The sequence below is a fragment of the Microcebus murinus genome, chromosome 12, assembly GCF_040939455.1.
Source record: "Microcebus murinus isolate Inina chromosome 12, M.murinus_Inina_mat1.0, whole genome shotgun sequence".
In the NCBI taxonomy this organism is placed as follows: Eukaryota; Metazoa; Chordata; class Mammalia; order Primates; family Cheirogaleidae; genus Microcebus; species Microcebus murinus.
Window position 1 is genome coordinate 56,574,586 of NC_134115.1, and position 20,864 is coordinate 56,595,449.

The window sequence follows — 20,864 nt, forward strand, 5'->3', positions numbered from 1 at the left end:
AGAAAAAAACTAGCCAGGCATGGTGGCACATGCCTATAGTCCTAGCTACTCATGAGGCTGAGGCAGGAGGACTGCTTGAGCCCAGGAGTTTGAGGTTGTGAGCTAGGCTGACGCCATGGCACTCTAGCCTAGGCAAGAGTGAGATTCTGTCTCAAAAAAAAAAAAAAGAAAAACTCAGAAAAAGCTTACCTGGGCTATTTATTGGGCATGGAGTATACAGGGAGATAAAACCCAGGTTTATTATTAGTGAGGCATGCTGCATTGTCTTAAAGAGGCATTCATTGTTTAAAACAATAAGAAAGAATTATTAATAGCAACTGACTGGAGGCTGCTAAAGAGTTTTTAGAATTAATGCATTTCTTTCATCATTTAGGAAATTAGGTTTCTTCTGGAATTGCAGAGCTCTGGATATATATGGGACTGATTACTGAATGGCAAACCACTGAAAGTATTATTTTTAAAAAGGATAGAAGAGACAAAAACTCAGAGAAAGCCCAAACTCCTAGAATAGCTCAAAGGATCAAACATAAGGTACTCAGGAGAAGTGGCCTTCAAGTTTGAGCAAAGGCTGGCTAGGTAAATCAGCCCCACAGGGAGAAAAATCTTGAGGGTAGAGTAGCAGAATTTCTTTTTTCACTTAATAAAATAAAAACCTTAATAAAATATAATTTTAACTTGCCACTTTTTAAAACAATAAAATGCTCAGCCCTCTATTTATTTACTTTGTAAGCAGCCATTTCCCTTCTACATGCTAATGCTTTTTAAAGCACTGAGACTTCCACAGGATAACATGCAAGCATTGGTTATTATGGTTTTTGCTTTTTTTAAAGAGTAGCAATAATTGCACCTCAGATAAACCTCTTTGGCTATGATACTGCCACTGTGCAAAGCTATTATGGTTATTGGTTTTCTTGTTTTGTTTTTTTTAAGAGACAGAGATGGAGTCTTACTACATTGCCCAGGTGGGACTTGAAATACTGAGCTCGAGATAAAGTGATCTTCTGGCTTCTGTCTCCCTGGTAGCTGGGACTACAGGTGTGTACCACCTGTAGTAGGCAAGTATTAGGTTATTTGAGTGCCTATATTCTTTTTTTGGGTGGTATAAAAAAAGTCTAATTGCCCCTGTATGTGCCTTTGATTTTTTAAACTTCTATGTAGAATCTCTATTTTACATTAGTTTCAGACCAAGCATTATAACCAGCAAGAGTGTAATATTTTTCAAAATCAAGATAAATTAAGCTGAAGGGCCTCAATCTCCAAGGTTGGGGAGAAGTCATTACCAGTCATTTAGGGATGATGGAAGAGCCAATAAAAAGGAGGAGCTTGGTTCTCAGTCTAGGTTGCTCCCACTGTCCCTGTGCTTGCCAAGGACCAGGTGATTATCTCTGCGGTGTTAAGAAGGAGAAGTGCTGGCACTTTGAGGGCAAATAATACAATTGGTGAGGACTGGCAGGGGTGTGGGCAGCGGGGAGACAAGGAAACATCCCTGGACAGGTGACACCTAACCTGAGACCTGAAGGAAGAGTAGGATGTGGCTGGGCTGAGGGAGCAAGAATGGGAACAAAGGGGCACATTCTAGAAGAAAAGAACAACACGTAGAAGACGTGGTGGCAGGCCAGAGCCTGGAACTGGGAGGAGGCCAGGATCTTCTCAGCACATCAGCACCAGCAGCCATTAGCTCAACACCCAGGGGGACCACACCTGAGTATAAAGATGCAGGAGACCTGTCTCCCATGCTTAAGAAGGTCACAATCTGGGAGCAGGACTGGGAAGATACAAACAGGAAAACCATCTCTTACTGTACAGTTTGTTAAGTGTTGTAAAGAAATAAGCAAGAAAAGTGGGGGAAACGAAGAGAGAGAACTAACACATCCTGGAGGAGCTAAGCTGAGGGGCATCTCGGAGGCTTTGGGGATGAGGTGATTGTAAGTTAAACTGGGGGGAGGGGTCCCAGGCATAGGGACCAATGGGTAGAAGGAAAGGCCCACCTGGTTAGGGAGTTTCTGGTGGTCTGCATGGGTGGAGTTGGGTGAATGTTTTGAGATGACAATGGAGAAGGAGGCAGACACCAGATTACAAAGGACCTATGTGCAAAGCTCAGAAGTCTGAACTTGATTCAATAGGTCAGTGATTCTCAGAAGAGGTGACACCACCTCCTTGGGGGCATTTTGGACATTGGTGGGAGTGGTTTGGGTTACCATAATGATGGGAGGGGATGTGAACTGGTATTTAGTGGACAGGGACCAAGGATGCTGGACATACTGAAATACAAAGGGACAGTCCCACACAATGAGGAATTGTTCCCCATCCCAGCAGGATTGATGTGGGTGACATGCCTGTTTATCTGAGCTGAGGACCTAACTCCTTTTTTCACATGGATCCCAAAACTTGTTGTTCTGGTGGTGGGAGTGGTAGTTTTGTTTGCTTTGGTATGGTTTTCATATACTAGAATTTTCAGGAATGAAACTTTCTTGCAAATCAGAGAACTTTGTTTCGTCTAGAACTTTACAAAGAGTTGTCACCATTCTGGGAAATCTTATCGCCAGTGGCAATGCTTCTTGTGGTTGCTGAGCTGCCGGTGATGCCCACATGTTCAGTTGTCTATGGCTGCCATACACAGGGCCATTCCACAGTAGCCTCTGACTACTTCATTATGTCCTTTGTGTAGTCACATGCAAGCATTTGTAATTGAAATATATACAATGTTATTATAAATCTTAAAACTGTGCTCTTACATTCCAATTAAGGCATTAAGCTTAGTTTTTAAAAAAAATGTATCTGTGGAATGGTTATATTATCTACAAATTTTATTTCTGGAGGATAAAGGGATTGAAAATATATGTTTGAGAGAATCATTATGTAGGTAATGAAGCTACATGGGTTGATGAGGTCAATCAAGGGCTGTGGTTGCTATTTGTGGGGTCATAGACACCATTGAGAATTTAATGGGAGTTATGAATGTATTTCCTGCAAACAAATAAGCACACATATATCCAAACTATTCACACATTGTCAGTGGTGTACACAGAAGTCAGCTAGAGCCTAACCTCTGTACATTGCTGAGAAGTGTTTCTGGCCATGCTTTCTTCCAGAAATGAGGAGCTAGTCTACACGCCATATACATAACAATATGGAGATCATCTTATTTCCTAGAAGGAGAATCTTTCCCCTCTTCCCGCAGGAGGAAATCTATTTTGTCTAACGAACAATGGTCACCTTGGGTAAGCCTGGGAATTTGACTCCTCAAGGAAATGCTTGAGTAGCAGCAGACGGCCATTAGTCGGCTAGATTCTGCTAACTGAAAGTGTGCTCCTTCGCTGATTGTACACGTTCCTGATTTTGGGGTCCTCGAAGACCCATCTCCCCTCTGACCCCTGCAGCACACAGAAGTGCCAGAGTACCTGGATCCCAGCAATGAATATCACTGAGGCTCAACCTGGAACATTCCCTTCATTCCTCTTCTTCCCACTTGGACCCTCCACAACCACCAAAATTACGGTTGTACTATATTAGAGTGTGTGTGCTTGGGGATGCCAGAGAGTTTGAGGGATACTTACAAAGGGGATGTACAGATTTTTGTTTTCTATAATGCTACATCGTCTACTATTTTTTCAAGTGAAAAAATTTACCGAATAGAAAATATTGTCCCAAATGATCTGAAGCCACCACTTAGCATCAAGAAAAGTGAACATGATTCTAATTGTCCACACACAAATCTCCTAACATTATTAGATGTTTCATTTCTGTTTACTACTACCAATAATTTACAAAAACCAATGGCAATACTCAAAACTAAATAAAACAAACCCAAAATTATCAAAACACAAAAGAAAGAAGCATGGAAGGAAACAAGTTGGGAGAAAGAGAAGAAAAAGGAGAGAGGATTGGAGGGAGGGAGGGAGGAAAGAAACTACAAGTAATAATAGACTAATAGAGAAAATGTAATTGTATATGTTTAATATCCTGAAAATAGTTATCATTTAATGAAAACTTGAAATAGCAAAAATATGAGGGAGTCAAACAATAGAATCTTTCCTATTAAGAAAGAGGAAGTAAACATGGTAAGACTCTTCCCTCTCTACAAAACAGACATTAAAAAGCCAATAGTCACAAACAGGAGAGAGGGGAGTAGACAGATGGTTTGCAATTACACATGTTCCCCTAACTCTTCTGAATTCTGACACTTTACTCCCCACTACTTATGGAAACGAACCAAATCCTTTAAGGATGCTGCGCAAGACAAGACAGTTGCCAATCACTTGTTCCAGGACATCTGTACATAATAACAGCTACTTTCCTCTTTCTGGGAGGAAAAAAGGAAAAGAAAAAAATAAACTCACTGGGAAGCAAAGTATGAGAAGATCAATATTTATCTTTGAAAATTTTTAATTAATGACTTATTTTTGTTCTTGGATATACATTCCTTTAATCTAAATAATTTGGCATAGAATGTAGGGCATAGTTGGTGTTCAATAAATATTTGCTACATCTACTAATGAATAAAAATATATTACATAGCCAATATCCTTAAATTTAGGACATCAAAGTTATTATTTCTCTTCCAGTGATTTAAGCATGCCTCTGGCTACAGCATTTTTAGCCTATATTCCATACTTCACACATGAGGAACTAAATTTAACATCTTGAAAAGAAACCAAATCAGTACACAAAGAAAATGTGTATGGGGAACTTACTATATATTAGGCTCCGTGCTTGCTGCTGACGAGCCACTACAAAAGGCATCAGACAAGGTCCTGCCCTCGAGTCTGTTTCTCCCTGCTGCTCTGGGTGATGTAGAGCACCGTGTGGATTAGAGAGACAGCTGAGCCTCACGGCCAATGCCCTTCCGGTGGAAACGTCCTCGGCTGTCTGGCAATGTCATAGGGGACCGTGAGCCAAACTACAGGGGACAGCAGGAATGACTGAAGGAGCACCAAGTCAGATGAGGCCTTAACCAAACCCAATGGAAGGAAGAAATGTGAAGGGGTAGCGCTGCCTGCCTTTCACCGAGCAATAAGGTTTATCATCACCTGCTCTCAGGGCTCCCATGGGCTCCATCAGCCATTCACAGAGGCTACTGGAATATCAGACCAGCTCTCAGTGGGCCAACATGGGCTCTTAAAAAAGCGATTCTTCCAAACAAATATTACTGAATAATAATCCATTTATGTTTAGGACAGTTTGTTGACACATTTTCCAATTGATAAGCATTTCTTTTTTTTTTTTTTTTACTATTATTAATAAAGCTACTGTAAACACCTGTGAACAGGTTTTTGTGTGGACACATATCTTTATTTCTCATCTGGAATTAGGATTGCTGGGTCAAATGGTAAGTGTATGTTTAACTTTTTTATAACTATTTTCCAAAGTGGCTATACCATTTTGCATTCCCACCAGCAATGCATGTGAATTCCAATTGCTCTGCACTCTCACCAGCATTTGGTATTGTCAGTGCCTATTTTTTTTTAATTTGATGGGTAGTTATATGTCACTGTGGCTTTCATTTGCATTTACCTAATAACCAATAATGTTGAGCATCTTTTCATATGTTTATTTGCTATTCATAACTCACCTTTGGTGAAGTGCCTATTCAGATCTTTTGCCAACTTTTTGAATTGGGCTGTTTGTTTTCTTATTATTGAGTTAGGAGAATTCTTTAAGTATTCTGGATTCAAATTTTGTTTTTTTTTTTATCATAAAGGGCTTGTATCCAGCATACTTAAATAAGTTTGTGTTTTTAAAATATTTTCTCCCAATCTGTGAATTGTCTTTTCATTTTCTAAATAGTATCTTTCAAAGAGCAGAGGCTTATAATTTTGATGAAGTCCAATTTATCAATGTTTTCTTTTGTGTTTCATGCTTTTTTTTTTTTTTTTTTAAGACAGAGTCTCGCTTTGTTGCCCAGGCTAGAGTGAGTGCCATGGCGTCAGCCTAGCTCACAGCAACCTCAAACTCCTGGGTTCAAGCAATCCTTCTGCCTCAGCCTACCAAGTAGCTGGGACTACAGGCATGCGCCACCATGCCCGGCTAATTTTTTCTCTATATATTAGTTGGCCAATTAATTTCTTTCTATTTATAGTAGAGACGGGGTCTCACTTTTGCTCAGGCTGGTTTCAAACTCCTGACCTTGAGCAATCTGCCTGCCTCGGCCTCCCAGGGCGCTAGGATTACAGGCGTGAGCCACCCCGCCCGGCTGCTTTTTGTGTCTTATTTGAGAAATCTTTATCTAATTGAAAGTCAAAAAGATTTTTCTCCTCTGTAATTATGTAGAAGTTTTATAATTTTAAATTTAGGACTATTATCCATTTCAAGTTAATTTTTACAGACGGTGTGAAGAATAGTTTAAGTTCTTTTTTTCTGCATATGGTTGTTCAATTATTTCAGCATCCTTTGTTGAAAAGACTATCATTTTTTCTATTAAATTGCCTTGACACCTTTGTTAAAAATCAATTGACCATTTTCTGGGTCTATTTTTGGACTCTCTGTTCTATTAATCTATGTGTCTATCCTTTCATTAAAACCACATCGTCTTGATTACTATAGCTTTCATAGGCTATACTTTTAAATGGGGAAAAGCATCATACATAGTTCTTTGAATAACATGCTTATTATAAAAATGTATATAAAAAGACTGAAGCATGCAAAAATAAGATATAAGATTGTAGGTGGTAATGTTCTCTATTTCTTTTTTTTTTTTTTAAGTTTCTTTTATCCTTAGGACTAGGCTTTGGCTCTGCCAGGGAGAAATGGCAGGAAATAGTCTATGATGTTCTTCTTTCTCCCAAGTTTTTAGAATATATCTGTCAGAAGAAAGAAGTCTTTACCTGTAACTATTTCACTGACCCAGATCTACCTGCCTTCACTGGACTTATGCTTTTCTTGACTCTGCAGTCCTTGGGAAGATCAATGCCCACTGGTGGCAAATTCTCTCGGGGTTTTGTTATTTCTCAGAATGAAGCAATGTAGAAATCCTGTGAGATATGATCGGTCAGACATGTTCACATCAGTTCTGTTCTATGACAATTTTTCATTCACTCACTCACTTATTCATTCAGCCTATCTTTAGTGATTTATTGATTTCTGCTACACATGAGTAACAGTATTGAAATTGCAGAGAGGAGGAAGACTAAATCTCTGCCTTCAAGGTGCTCACAGTCTAGTCAAGAAAGGAGGTTCACATGAATTTCTCCACAGGGTATTATGGTGCCAGGCTGGGTACCTGTTCACAGTAAAGTGGCAGCCCCACAGAGGAAATGGCCCATTTCTCTTCTCTTTCCTCTCAGCTAGGAGTAGTCAATGATTTCCCACTTTGCCCAAATCCAAGATCACTCTCCTTCAGTTTCATGTCACTTTCAGGAGATGATCTTCATGATGGAAATAGTGGTCACCATTAGCAAACGTCCATCCCCATTGTCCTGCCTCCCAGAGTTCTAACCGCCAGCAGCTGTGCCTTCCCCTCCTGAGGGAAGTGTTCTCCTCCTGGCAAAGACCAGTCCCTTCTCAGGAAAGAGGTCCTACCCCTTCCAGCCATCCTGGGAGCCTTGTCCCACAGGCGACCCACCTCTCTCCTCTGTGCCTAAACCTGCAATCCCATCACCTATTAGAGAAAAGAATCCTTCCCTGATGTGCATCCTTCATCTGCTGCCACCTGATTCTCTGTCCTCTTTTATTCTAACCTCCTCTAAAAAAAGCCACCTACGCAACGTTCCACTTCTCCATAAGACTTACATTCCTCAGTCTGGCTCTTGTTGTCCCATCACATTTGCTCTTGCTAAGGTTGCCTATAATTGTTACCACTGCTCAATTCTGGAACACCGTGCAGTTCTCATTTCAACACTGCTACCTTCTTCTCTGGCCTTGATGACGCCATGCTCCTGGTTTTTCTTCACTTCTCCGGGCATTCCTTCTCAACCTCCTTTGCTGTCTGCTCTCCCATTACTTGAACCCTAAGTGTCAGAGTTTTTTTTCAGGCTCAGTCTTGTGTCTTCTCCTCTAGAATGGAGAACTCTCTTCCTAGGTAATTTTAACCACCTATATGGCTTCAAGTGCCATCTGAGACATCTTTTTGAAGCTTTAAATCTACCTGTTCAACTACTACTTACTTGATGTCTTTACTAGGTTCTTCCACAGGCGCCTCAAATTTAACATGTTGAAAACTACACATTTGCTCTTAACTGCCTCCACCCCACGTGTTCTTTTAGCAGTGCTCATTCCAGGAAAGCACAGAAAGCATCTGTCCATATGCTTATATTAGAAATGTCCTTAACATCTCATCTCCACATTCACTTTTTCCAGTCTTACAGGGACAGCCTCAAAATGAAATGTTGGATCTATCCAATTCACTCCCTCTCACACATCATTTCTTGTACAGCCTCCTATTGGTCTCCCCTTTACTACAGTTACCTACTTCCAATCTATTCCTGACAGAGAAGTCACAGTCCTCTTGTAAAATGTAATTATTATGTATCATTTTCGTGTTTTAAACCTTTTGCTGTCTTCCCACCATACTTAAGATAAAATCCATACTCTGTAATGTGAATGACAAAGCCTGTCATGATTTGGATCCTGCCTATCTCTTCCGCCTCTTCTCGCACCACTCCACCTCAAGCACTGTGCTGCCACAGGGCCTTGACATATGCTCCTTAGAACATCTTCTTCCCCGCTCCACACTTCACTAAGCACTGTTCATCTTTCAAGTCCCAGCTTAAATGTGATGTCCTCAAGCAGACTTTTCCTGTCTTCATCAATCTAATTATCATTGATCTAAGTATACTATTATCACAAATATATCATATATATTTCTTTTTAGTAGGTTAACATCCATATTCCCCATCAGACTATAAGCTCCTTTAAGGTAGGGATCATGTCTGTTTTGTTTGTCTATGCTTCTGGTGCCTAGCTTTGTGTCTGGCAAATAGTGGTCACATAAGTGTATTAGTTTTCTGTTGCTGCTGTAACAAACTACCACAACTTAGTGGCTTAAAACAACACAAATTTATCCTCTTACAGTACTGGATGCTTGTCTCACAACACAGCTTAAATACTTCTTCCTCGGTGAAGCATCCCTGGCCCTCTCCACTCATTAATTCACTCAATGGTTGCTCACTGCAGTGGGCTGAATAATTGTCCCCAAGAATCTCTACTTCCTAATACTCAGAAGTTGTGAATATGTTACTTTATATGGCCAAAAGGACTTTACAAGTCTGATTAAGGTAAGGATCTTGAGATGAGGAAGAAGAGAGACAGACAGTAAGACAGAAGGTGATGAGAAGGTAGAAGTAGATTTGAAGATAAAGAGGCCATGACCTACGGAACACAGGGATGTGGTTCTGGTAGCTGGAAAAGACAAAGCAAATGGATTCCCCCTTGGGCCTCCAGAAGGAACTAACTCTGCTGACACCTTGATTTTGGCTCTGTAAGACTCATTTAGGACTTCTGACATCCAGAACTGTAGCACTTCTATTCTGGTGCTGGAAATCCTGTCCAGAACCATCAGGCAAGAGAAAGAAAGAAAGAGTATCAAAATAGGGAAAGAGGAAATCACTTTTATTATTAAAAGATGTGTTCTTTGGGTAAAGAATTCTAAGTTGGCAGTTTTTATAATATTTCTTTCAATACCCTTGAGGTATCTTTTCGCTGACCTCTGGCTTCTATGTTTGCTATTGAGATGTCAGCTAATAGTCAAATTGTTGCTCGTTTGTTGGTAATCTGCCCTTTTTCTTTTGCTATGGTTAAGATTTGCTCTTTGCATCTGATTTTCTGCAGTTTCACTGTGATGCATCTGGGTGTAGATTTCTTTTTATTCTGTTGAATTTCATTTGGGTTTATTGAATAACAAAATTGATGTCTTTAGTCAGTTCTCTGAAATTCATCTTTTCAAATGTTTCCTCTGCTCTATTTTCTCTCTTCTCCTTTTTGAACTTCAATTATGTGACTGTTAGACCTCGCTTTATCCTCTATGCATCTGATTCAATATTCTGTATTTTCCTTTTAAAAAATTTCATTAGTCTTCATTCTAAATATTTTTCTCTGACTCAGCTTTCAGTTCACAAATTCTCTCAATTGTGTGTAATGTGCTGTTAAATCCATCCATTCAGCTCTTAATTTTACTTATTGTGGTTTTCAATTCTATAATTTCTAGTTGGCTCTTGCCCAGTTTTATAATGTCACCTCTTATGATTTCTATTACTTTGATGAAATTTTTAAGAACACATTTATATCCATGAGCATATTAGTATTGCTATTTTACAACATCTGCCCAATAATTCCAATGTTTAGATTCCTGTTGTTCTGTTTTTGTTGTCTATTATTTTACTTTGTTCTGCTTTGAGATGTCTTGAGTCTTATAATCTTTCACAGTTTTTTGAACAAATTAAAATTATATTCAGTGATAGTTTGAGATCCAAGATGCTCTTATTTTCCTCCACAGATTTTCCTCCTTTTTTCCTGTAAGATATCTGAGTACATTAGCAGTCTGAAACCAATATTTGAGGGTTTTGCAGGCTGGAATAAAATGCATGCCCCATGCTTCTAGGTTGCAGGTTTTGTCACAAGTGAGAGGAATATTCTATTAGGGCTTCTATGTCTTTTAGGGAGATGAATGCCAGTCCCTAAACCTTCATGTATCTGAGTTTTCAAAAGCTTAGCTCTGTGTCTCAGCTGTTTCTAATCCCTTGCCAAAGAGCCTCAGAGCCAAGATGGCAGTCCTTGTGGTTCCAGAATACAGACAGGGTGATTTTCCAAGATCTCAGTGAAGCTCTGCCTCTCAGCTTCCTTTTAACTATCAGCAAATTCTTCTTTCCAAAAAGGCTCTGGCTCACTGCTTTGAATGCTAATTGCTTTCTTATTCTAATTCCTTACCGTCTTGCTAGATCTCTGATGCTTGTAAGTGTGTGTGTGTGTGTGTGTGTGTGTGTGTGTGTGTGTGTGTGTGTGTGTGTATTTTGTTCAGCTTTTTAAATTGTCTTCAAGAGGGAGATTTGATTGAAATAATCTCCTCTGCTGGTCCTAGAATCTGGAATATGGGGTAATGTTTTAATGTGGGAGGCCAAAAATAAACAAGTAAATAAATATTGTGGCAGGTGGTGATAAGTGCTACAGAGAAAACTAAGGCAGAATATGGGGGATGGGGATGCCAGCAGTGAGGGAAAGAGTTGCCAGGGAATAACCTTCCAAAATGATGGCACATGAGCAAAAGACCATGAAAAGTGACAGAGGTGATTGGTCCAGGTAATTCTGAGTGCAGGTGGGGCAGAGTGTGTGCAAGGGGTACAAGTAGTAAGAGAAAAAATTACGAAGTGAGAGAGGGAGCTGAGGGCAAGATTATGTGGGGCCTTTCAGGTCATTATTGTCTTTGGATGTTACTCTGAATGAGATGAGAAGCTGTTAAAAGTTGTAAGCAGAAGAGTGACTCGATCTTACCTGCATTTTAAATTGATCACTCTGGCCTCTGTGTCAAGAACTGACTATAGTGGGGTAGAGGAAGAAAGTGGTACAGGTGGGAAGATATTGAAATAATTCAGGCAAGGGAATGAGACACGATGGAAGCATGGACCAGGATTGTAGCAGCAGAGGGGGTGAAGAAAAGTGTTCAGATTTTTAGTACACAGTGTTAAATATTTTGACGGTAAAGCAAACAGAATTTACTGATGTGTTGGTTATGGGATGACAGGGAAAGGCAGGAGATCAGGTTTTGGCCTGGGCAGCTAGAGGACAGGGAAACTGTTTCCTGAGATGTGGAAGACTGTATGAGGAGAAGATGGGCAGTGGAGGGTTGGAGGATGTTGGCGGAGAATCAAGAGTTTGATTTTGGACAAGCTAATTTTGAGATCCCTATTAGATGTTCAAGTAAAGATTTGAATAGAGGTTGACTACAAGTCTGTAATTTAGGAAGAGGTCAGGGCTAGAATTGTAAATTTGAGAGTCACTGGTGTATAAATGCTTTCCAAGCTCAGGGAGTGGGGATGGTATTACCTAGGGATTAAGTCAAGACAATGAAATAACAAGGTTTTAGGGCTAAACTCTGGAGTGTTCTAATACTTAGTAATCAGTACTGAGGAGGACCTAACCAGCTAGTGCAAATGAAGGAGAACCAAGAGAAAGTGACGTCTCAAGGAAGTGATTCAAAAAGAAGCATCATCAACAGTTGCTGACAGGTACAGGTAAAGCCATGGACATGGATTAAGCAATGATGAGGCCACGTTTTAGAAGAATAAATATAAGGAATAAATAACATTTGCCAATATTGGCATTAGAATGACATTCATTCTTTGCAGCAAAATCCGAGAAAAAGAATTCTAATGGGAACCTCTGAGCACTAGTAAATAACAGCCTTATATGGTACCAACATGACAGAGGTGCCTCTCCACCTCAGCCACGAAAAATGCCCCTTTATTTATTTGCAGTATTATTTCTTTAGTCTCAGAAATAGCTTTATATACATTTTAATTTCTGGATTTTTAAAATTTTTATATTTTCAAATTTCATCAAATATTCCCATATTTGGTGATATAGTACCAGGTGGGTATTATATAACTTTTGAGATCATACAGAAGGAACATTTGGAATCTTCAAAGAATATAAAAAATCTTGCATGTCTACAAGTTCTCAAACATTTTCCCAAATAACATTAATAAAACATTAAGTACCATAATTATTTCTAAATTATATGTGTCTCTATAATTAGCTCTTTAAGTCTTTGTTTTAAACTTATTTTCTTTTCTCTATAGAATACATTTAATCTCTAATTTCCATACAGAATGAGAAATCCAACTTTCTTTCATCACAATAGTTTCCTGATTATCTTTCAATTTAAAAATTTTAATGAGATATTAAATATGTTTAAACTACTTAAATTAAGACATTTAAAATTGGAAATGGATCATTTTTAAAGCACATTTGGATATATTTTATAGACACAGAAACTCTTTTGGTTTTAGGAAAAATAAACCAAACCAATATAATAGTGTTGATGCAATATAACATAGTGGTTAAGAATGATGGTGTTGAAGTCAGTCAGGCCTGGATTTAAATCTCAGATATACTAATATATAGTTTCATAACCTTGGGCAAGTCACTTAATCTTTTTTTTTAATTTCAGGATATTACAGGGGTACAAATGTTTAGGTTACATGTATTGCCTCTGCCCCGCCCCAGTCAGAGCTTCAAGTGTGTCCATCCCCCAGATAGTGCACACCACACCCATTAGGTGTGAATATACCCATACCCTCCTCCCCCTCCAACCCACTTAATCTTTCTTATCCTCATTCTTTATCTGTAAAATGGGGATAATAATACTTGCCTCATGGGATCATTATGATTTTATAGGGCCAAACATTGGGTAGGTGCTGAATAAAGGAAAAGTATTCTTCTTCTTCATCATCATCATCATTGCCATTCTCCAATCTCCACTGTGAAGTAGTTAAAAAAATAAGCTAGAGTAAGCACTATCATTACCAAAGGTTGGAATTGGGTTCAGAGCAAAGATATTTATTTATATTAAGGCTATAACAATAAAATACACTAAGGAGGAAAGGGAGGGAAGATTCATTATATTCTTTGTACTGGATGCCAAGTGTTTTTACAGACATCTTTCAGTTAAGCTTGCCAACAACCTGGGAAGGGAGGTAGTATATGCCCATTTTATAGATGGACATTGATGCTCAAAAGTGCTCAGTGATTTGGCCAAGATCACATAGCTATTAACTGGCTGAATCACTACTCAACTCTATTTCTTTATATATATATTTAGCCAGTCAAATTTAGCGGTGGGGGGTTAAGTACCAACTTTAGTGACACTAATGTTAATAAGTTCTGATAACCCACTACCATCGGACCAGCCTACTCCACTTCTTTTGACTCCAAAGCCAGTGCTGTTTATACTAAACTTCCAAATTAAAGTAATTTGGGGAATTATTAAAATGGGGTTACTCACCCTCATCTATCTAGTCCAGGTCTGAATTAAAGGCTTGTGGGTAGCTAAGGCTTTGATAGCCCTCAGCCTTTTTTCTCTTGTTCATCCACAGTCTAACCACATCCAAGGAACCCCAGAATTCAGAGGGCTGGTAACCACACCTGCTGCCGGCACGTAGCCTGACTCTGCTGGCTCTTCTCTGCTTGGAGTTGGAACATTCGCCGCCCTGGACAGTCCCCCTCCTTGGCTGGCAAATCTAATGCAGCTGGGTCTGCACTGACTGTACCTCCCATGGTCCCATGGATGCAGTAACGCTAATTACCAGTCAACCTTGGGTTGAAGAAGTTACCTGAGTCATCAAGACTGGCATTTCCTCCTACACAGTTCCAGCTCGTTGGCAATGGTATCCAGGAGTGGCTGGAGAATTCTGATAACAGCTTGCTGGTTGGATTCCAGGGGGGTAGCTAGGATTCTGCTGAAGACTCATTGGAAGCTGGAGAAATACTGACAAAGGAAGTTAATGGTGACAACTCTGGAAACTTTGACTGCCTCCATGGATGTCTTCACTACTATTTAAAGCATAACCTTGGAGCTAACTGAGACACAAGAAAATGAAACAAATGTCATGAATGAAAATTAACAATCAGTCTGTGACCCACTTAAGTAGATGTTATGCTTCTTGCCAGAGGCTTGGCAGAGAGTACACCCTGACTTAATGGCTTGGTACCTTCATTTTCATCATCTCAGGTGGAAATTACACAACTGTCTCCTAATTCTCTTGCAGGACTGTGCTCTCTTCTCACATCTGTTCTTGGTAGCTTTTTCTAAGTATGTACTACTTCAGAAAACACAGCAAAGAAAGAACTGGAAAAGATGACCAGCTCAAACAATTGTGGACAGTGACATGGAAAGTTATACTTACTATGCAATATCAAAGTGATAAAACTTGAGTGAAGACATTATGTATTTCTGTAAGCTGTTGGCAATATTTCTTCTTTCAAGACTTGCAAGCTTGAGATTTAATTAACTTTTCTAGATACATCTCCTTTATTATGTAATCTATGCTCTTGTCTAGCACTGTGCAATAGAAATACAGTGTGAGCTACATGTCATTTTAAAGTTTCTAGTAATTACCTTAAAAATATTATAGAGGTAAAATTAATTTTAATATACATTAACTAAATCTATCCCAAATATTATTTTAACATATATTTAATATTTAAATACATGTATTTGATATTTAAAAATTTATTGGTGACATGTTACATTCTTTTTATTTTGTACTAAGTCTTCAGCTGGTGTGTATTTTATACTTATAGCACCTCTCAATTGGGACTAGCCACGTTTCAACTGCTCCACAGCCCATTCAGCCAGGGGTTACCTTATTAGACAGTACAGCTCTATTCAAATAAGCTGGAAGAAAAAACAAATAGGCATATAGTATTATTAAATGTACATGCTCTCCAGAGGAAAGTAAATATAGTGAGATTTAAGGTATTATTTCTATTGCATAAATAGGGCATTTTGCTCCTTAATAGGGCATGTGGAGATTCAACAGTAATTAATCCACACCATTTTGGTCTAATCTTGAGGGAAATGGAAACTGAATAAGACACCCAAGCTGTAGAATATCTTTAAGGCATAGAGCTTTATAAACTAGGTGTTCTGCCAAGAGGAGGACTGCTTACCTGAATTGGTGAGAATGGTGAGTGGCATGGGAGAAGGATGGGGGGTGCAAAGGGTGTATTACTTCTGAGATCCTTTCTAATCCTGATGTTTTACAATTCCATGTTTTATATCAATTTTGGAAGTAAGTACTTTTGAAGTGCTTTACAGATGTTTATTCTTTTTAAATAATTTAACTATTTGAACTTAAATTTTGTCTGTGCTACAGATTTAGGATTTACAAATTTTAAATGCCAATTCCACCCTAAACAGATGAGCATAGTTGCAAGTTTCTGGGGTTCAAATAGAAGAAAATCCTTACTTATTTGCAGGTAGTTTGCATAGTGACGGAAAACACTGGATTTGGATTCTGAAAGACTCAATTTCTTGCTCAGCTCTCCCAGTTACAGGAATTGTGACTTTGGATAAATCTCTTAAACTCTGTACATATCATCTGTATGATAGAGATAATAATAGTACTTATCGGCCGGGCGCTGTGGCTCACGCTGTAATCCTAGCTCTTGGGAGGCCGAGGCGGGCGGATTGCTCAAGGTCAGGAGTTCAAAACCAGCCTGAGCAAGAGCAAGACTCCGTCTCTACTATAAATAGAAAGAAATTAATTGGCCAACTGATATATATATAAAAAAATTAGCCGGGCATGGTGGCACATGCCTGTAGTCCCAGCTACATGGGAGGCTGAGGCAGGAGGATTGCTTGAGCCCAGGAGTTTGAGGTTGCTGTGAGCCAGGCTGACGCCACGGCACTCACTCTAGCCTGGATAACAAAGCGAGACTCTGTCTCAAAAAAAAAATAAATAAATAAAAAAAATAATAGTACTTATCACCCAAGATTGGTGAAAGAATTTACTTAGATAATGTGCAAAGCTCCTGTAAAATTCTCCATAAATATTTGAAATGGCTTCTTCATGTTGGTGGAAACCTTCCTTACAGCAATAGCCAAATAAATGGTTATATAAAATAATATTTCTTCCAACCCCAAAGGGGTCCCTCCCAAAACAGTGACTTCAGAACAAGAGCCACTGAAAAGTGATTGATGTCTTCCTTTTTCAGTGCGTAGCAGAAATCGGCTTATGTAGCAGCAACACTATGAACTAAGCAGAACCAGGGACCAGACAGACACCTCCCTTGCCAGGGGCCTCCCAGTGGAGTCTTGCAGACTATTCTTCAGTGTGCTTTGGCTGAAATTCAATTCTAAGCTCTAGTTGTGTGACCAAAAGCCTAAAGGAGGAAAAAAAATCAGCCTCAAAGTCCTGCCTGCTTTGAAAGACCTTCTGGCAACAAGAAACTTATGGCTATTCCTCCAGGAGGGCCAGAGGGGCTGAGCGGCATTACGGTTTTGTAGCTCTCTTGCTCTCCAAAAACACAGGCAAGGTTTTCAAATAAATGTATACTCATGAGGGATAAAAAAAAAAAAAAAAAAAAAAAAAAAAAAAAAAAAAAAACACTGTGGAAAGGAAAAAGAAAAACAGCAGCAGCACAAGATTTATTGGCCATCTCTGCTCAGCAATACACACTTAAGGGTCTTGTCAGAAAACAGGATGTGCTCATAGGACCCACTTTCCTTTAAGCCATACCTTCATATCAACTTATTCTGGAAACAAAGTTGCTCTTTCCCTTAGGTTGCTTAGCATTTCTAAGATATCACACTGGCCAGAGTACTTTGATAAGTTCCGTTGCTCAGGATCCTGGATCCTTGGCTGATCAACCCCTACTTAAGGAACTGATGTATTAAATAGATGACTTAGAGATCAAGAGCCTGGCTTTGAGCCAGACAGAACAAACATTAGAATTTTGGCCCTTCTCATTTATAGTTTGTACTGACAAACTACTTTTCTAAGTCTCAGTTTCTTTTTATAAATAATGGATAGAAAGATACCTGTTTCATGAGATAGCTATTAGGATCAAATAAGAATGCCTATAAAATGCTTAGCAAAGTACCCAGCACATGGTAATATTTCAATAAATGTTAACTATTTTCCCACACAAGACTGGTGGGAATGTGTCTTATCCATTTTCAGGACCTCTGTCCCTCTGGAAAGCTGTCAAGTAATAACAATCCATTTAGTGTCAACAGCCTGTCCAACCAGAGCAAGACTGCAACAAGACCATTTACCTGGCTCCACAGAAATCTCCTGTAGAATAAAAACACCTGGGACTCAAGAAGCATGGAATGTTAGAACTAGAAGGGCCATTGGAGACCATTTAGTCCAACCTTTTATTTTCAAATAAATAAATAAATAAAACAAATCCTCTGAATGGCAAGGAAACATGACCCATGTCAAGAGTTAGAGGTGGGGGCTGGGTTTCAAAGTCAGAGTTCTTGACTTTTAATTCTGTGATCTGACAAGCTCAAGTGCTTTGCTGGTTAGAACAACTGAAATGACAGGGCATGAATGACCATGGGGAAAACCCCTTAAACTTCTAATTCATATCATTAACCATTCATCTGAGATTCTATGATTACATCACAATATCTTCTCTGAATAGTAAACAGAGAGCAAGTGATTGTAAGATGCCACCTTAAAAGGAACTCCCCACTTGATAGGCCATCATCATCATGCTGGGTTTGCCTTAATTCATTTGAGGTTAAGGTATAATGTGTGAAACAATTCATCAAATACCTGTGACCATTTATGCCAAAGAATTGGGGGTAAATCATAGAAATCTATGCTGTGACCTGTAAGCCAAGAGGCATTTATGGCAAGTGGAATGTTACACTAGACATCGTCTAAAGTGACACCCAATAATCTCCACTTCCTGGTGTTCACATTGCTGGGTAATCTGCTCCCATAGAGTATAGGCTGAATTTACTAACTTGCTCCTAACAAACAGAATACAGCAAAAGTGATAGGGTGTCATTTGTGAGATTAGGCCATAAGACTGTCTCTTCCACCTTGAGCACTCTCTTTCACTCTCCTTTGGTTTATCCACTTGGGGAAAACAATCTGCCAGGTCATAAGGCAGCCCCTGGATGAGCCCACATGAGCAAACTCACAAGTGGATCTTCTGAGGCCTGCCAATAGCCACATGGGTGAGCTTGGAAGCAGTTCTTTCAGCTACATCCATTCTTGAGATGCCTGCAGCCCCTGGCTGACAGCTTGACTGAAACCTCATGAGATGCCTTGGGCCAAATGCTTCCAGCAAAGCTATTCCTAGATATCTGACCCACAAAAATCATGATATAATAAATGTTTGCTGTTTTAATTTGTTTTAAATTTGGGGGTAACTTGTTATACAACAATACATAATACAAAATGCAGGTTGGAATACAGCAACCCTGAACAGACGGCTTGATGCAGGGGTCTCCTACAGAGAAAATATCTTTTTTATTATTATGGTTTTTATTTATTTTAGCATATTATGGGGGTACAAATGTTAAGGTTACGTATATTGCCCATCCCTCCCTCCCCAGAGCAAATATCTTTATTCTCATCACAGACAGTGCAGAAAAATCACCAACTCATTTTCTATGAGACTCACCAAGGTTCTATGAAAATCAGACAATTGTACCTGTGGATGATCTCAATGCTGTGATCTAGACGGTGACAGTGGGCAAGTTCTGTTTATTGCCACCCTCAGTGCTTGGCACATGTTGGCTCTTTATAAATATCTAAGAATGAATGAATGAAAGATCCGGCCCAATGGTATAACTGTGGATCTTCACCAGTCTCATGGGAATAATATCTTAAAAATTTCTTCCATTTTTCCTTTGTAATTTCTCAGTAATTCAGGTTTCTATTTTTCTTTCCCATGCACCTCTTGGCTTTAAAGATAAACCAAGAGACATATTGCTCTAGAGAAGGAAGGGTTGGGTACCACCTTGACCAAATGTCTTCTTTTTCAATTCCATAGCAAGACAGATTTGAAAGTCAGATATCGATAACAGGAAAACATTTTTTATAAATTCCAAAATCTTTTTTCCATATAAGAAGCCATGCTTATATCTATCTGAAAGCATAGTTTTCCTCTAAGTCGTGAGTAGACTTGGGAGATGACCCAAGGAAAGTTCCCATAAGATAGGAATAGAAGATAAAAAGTCTTTTGCCAAAACCAGAGAAGGGTGGCAACCGACCAGAGGCTAAGACCCTGGCTTCCCCTACTTTATTCACTTCTGGGTGGCACCTTAAGAGCTGTGCAAAAGCAAAACCCCATAAAGTTTGAGGAAAGGAAAAACCAGAGACATTTGTGTCCTACTTTCAATTTGGGATTTGCAAGGAGACTGCCTCCCGGAGCACATATGAAAAGATGGGGTATCACAGCAAGGCAGAGAAAGTCAAAGAGAAGTACAAAATAAAGATGCTACACCTATTACGCTACTAGGTATTTACTTGGTCAAATTTTAACCTCACTTAACAAGTAGGTCAGCTCAAGTTTGACTGGCTTCAGAATGCCCGAGGCCCGGATTTACGGAGTCTTTATGTAGCAGCAGCACAGCCTGTGGGAAGAAAGGCGGGGATGATCCTGCAGATGTGACTGATTCCTACTGCTTTCTGCCCCCGACTGGCAAGATTCTGTCCAAAACTGACTGTTCCACAACAATGTCAGCTGGCAAGTTCTGCCTTTGCTGTTGTTGCTCTCTGAATAACCATAGTCATTCTTCTTTGGGGCCAGTGTGGTATAATCATAGGTCAATGGCCCTGGGCTCTCACCTTAGCCCTGCCGGTGGTTGGCTATGTGATTTGGGGCAACTTTCTTAATCTCTCAGAGCCTCATTTATTATTATCAATAGTGATAACACAAAGTAATAATAAATAAGTGTAATACCTCAGGGCTTACTATGTGAAAAGTGCTTTACAAAACATGTAATATGCATTATCTCATTTGTCACATTCACCACATGAAGTAGGGACTCCTACTATCCACATTTTACAGATGAGGAAACATGCCCCAGATCACACAGCTAATAAGTAGCAGAAGCAAGAACTGAATCAAGGCCTGGCTGCCTGCAAAGACCACTGAGCTTGATCACTATGCAGGCGACCTCGTGAGATGGCAGATGTACCATGCAGCCTGGAAGGACCCTTATATGGAACTTCCCTGCTAGTCTGCATCAATACTTGGTCCAGAATAATAACAGCATTGATCCCTGTGTGGTCAAGGTAACTTTCTTTTTTGTATGTGACAACAACTTTTAAATAAGTTTCACATTTATTCTAACAAAAATCTTTGGATCTGTACCTGTGACTTTTCACTTTCCATCAGGTTCATATTGGGGCTGGGGATCATGGCCCTGCAAGCTTTCCTTAGATCTGGGGACAGGTGCCTGC

At 39.5% G+C, this 20,864-nt stretch overlaps 1 long non-coding RNA gene across 1 annotated transcript in view; it reads right to left on the bottom strand.

Annotated features, from left to right (window-relative positions):
- LOC142874288 (uncharacterized) overlaps positions 1–20,864 on the bottom strand; it is a 135,353-nt gene that overhangs the window by 7,944 nt on the left and 106,545 nt on the right. Inside the window, exons 2-3 of the long non-coding RNA XR_012922108.1 lie at positions 14,262–14,416; positions 13,301–13,409 (exon numbers count right to left, since the gene is read on the bottom strand). This is a non-coding gene — a long non-coding RNA (uncharacterized LOC142874288). The remainder of the gene's footprint in view (positions 1–13,300; positions 13,410–14,261; positions 14,417–20,864) is intronic.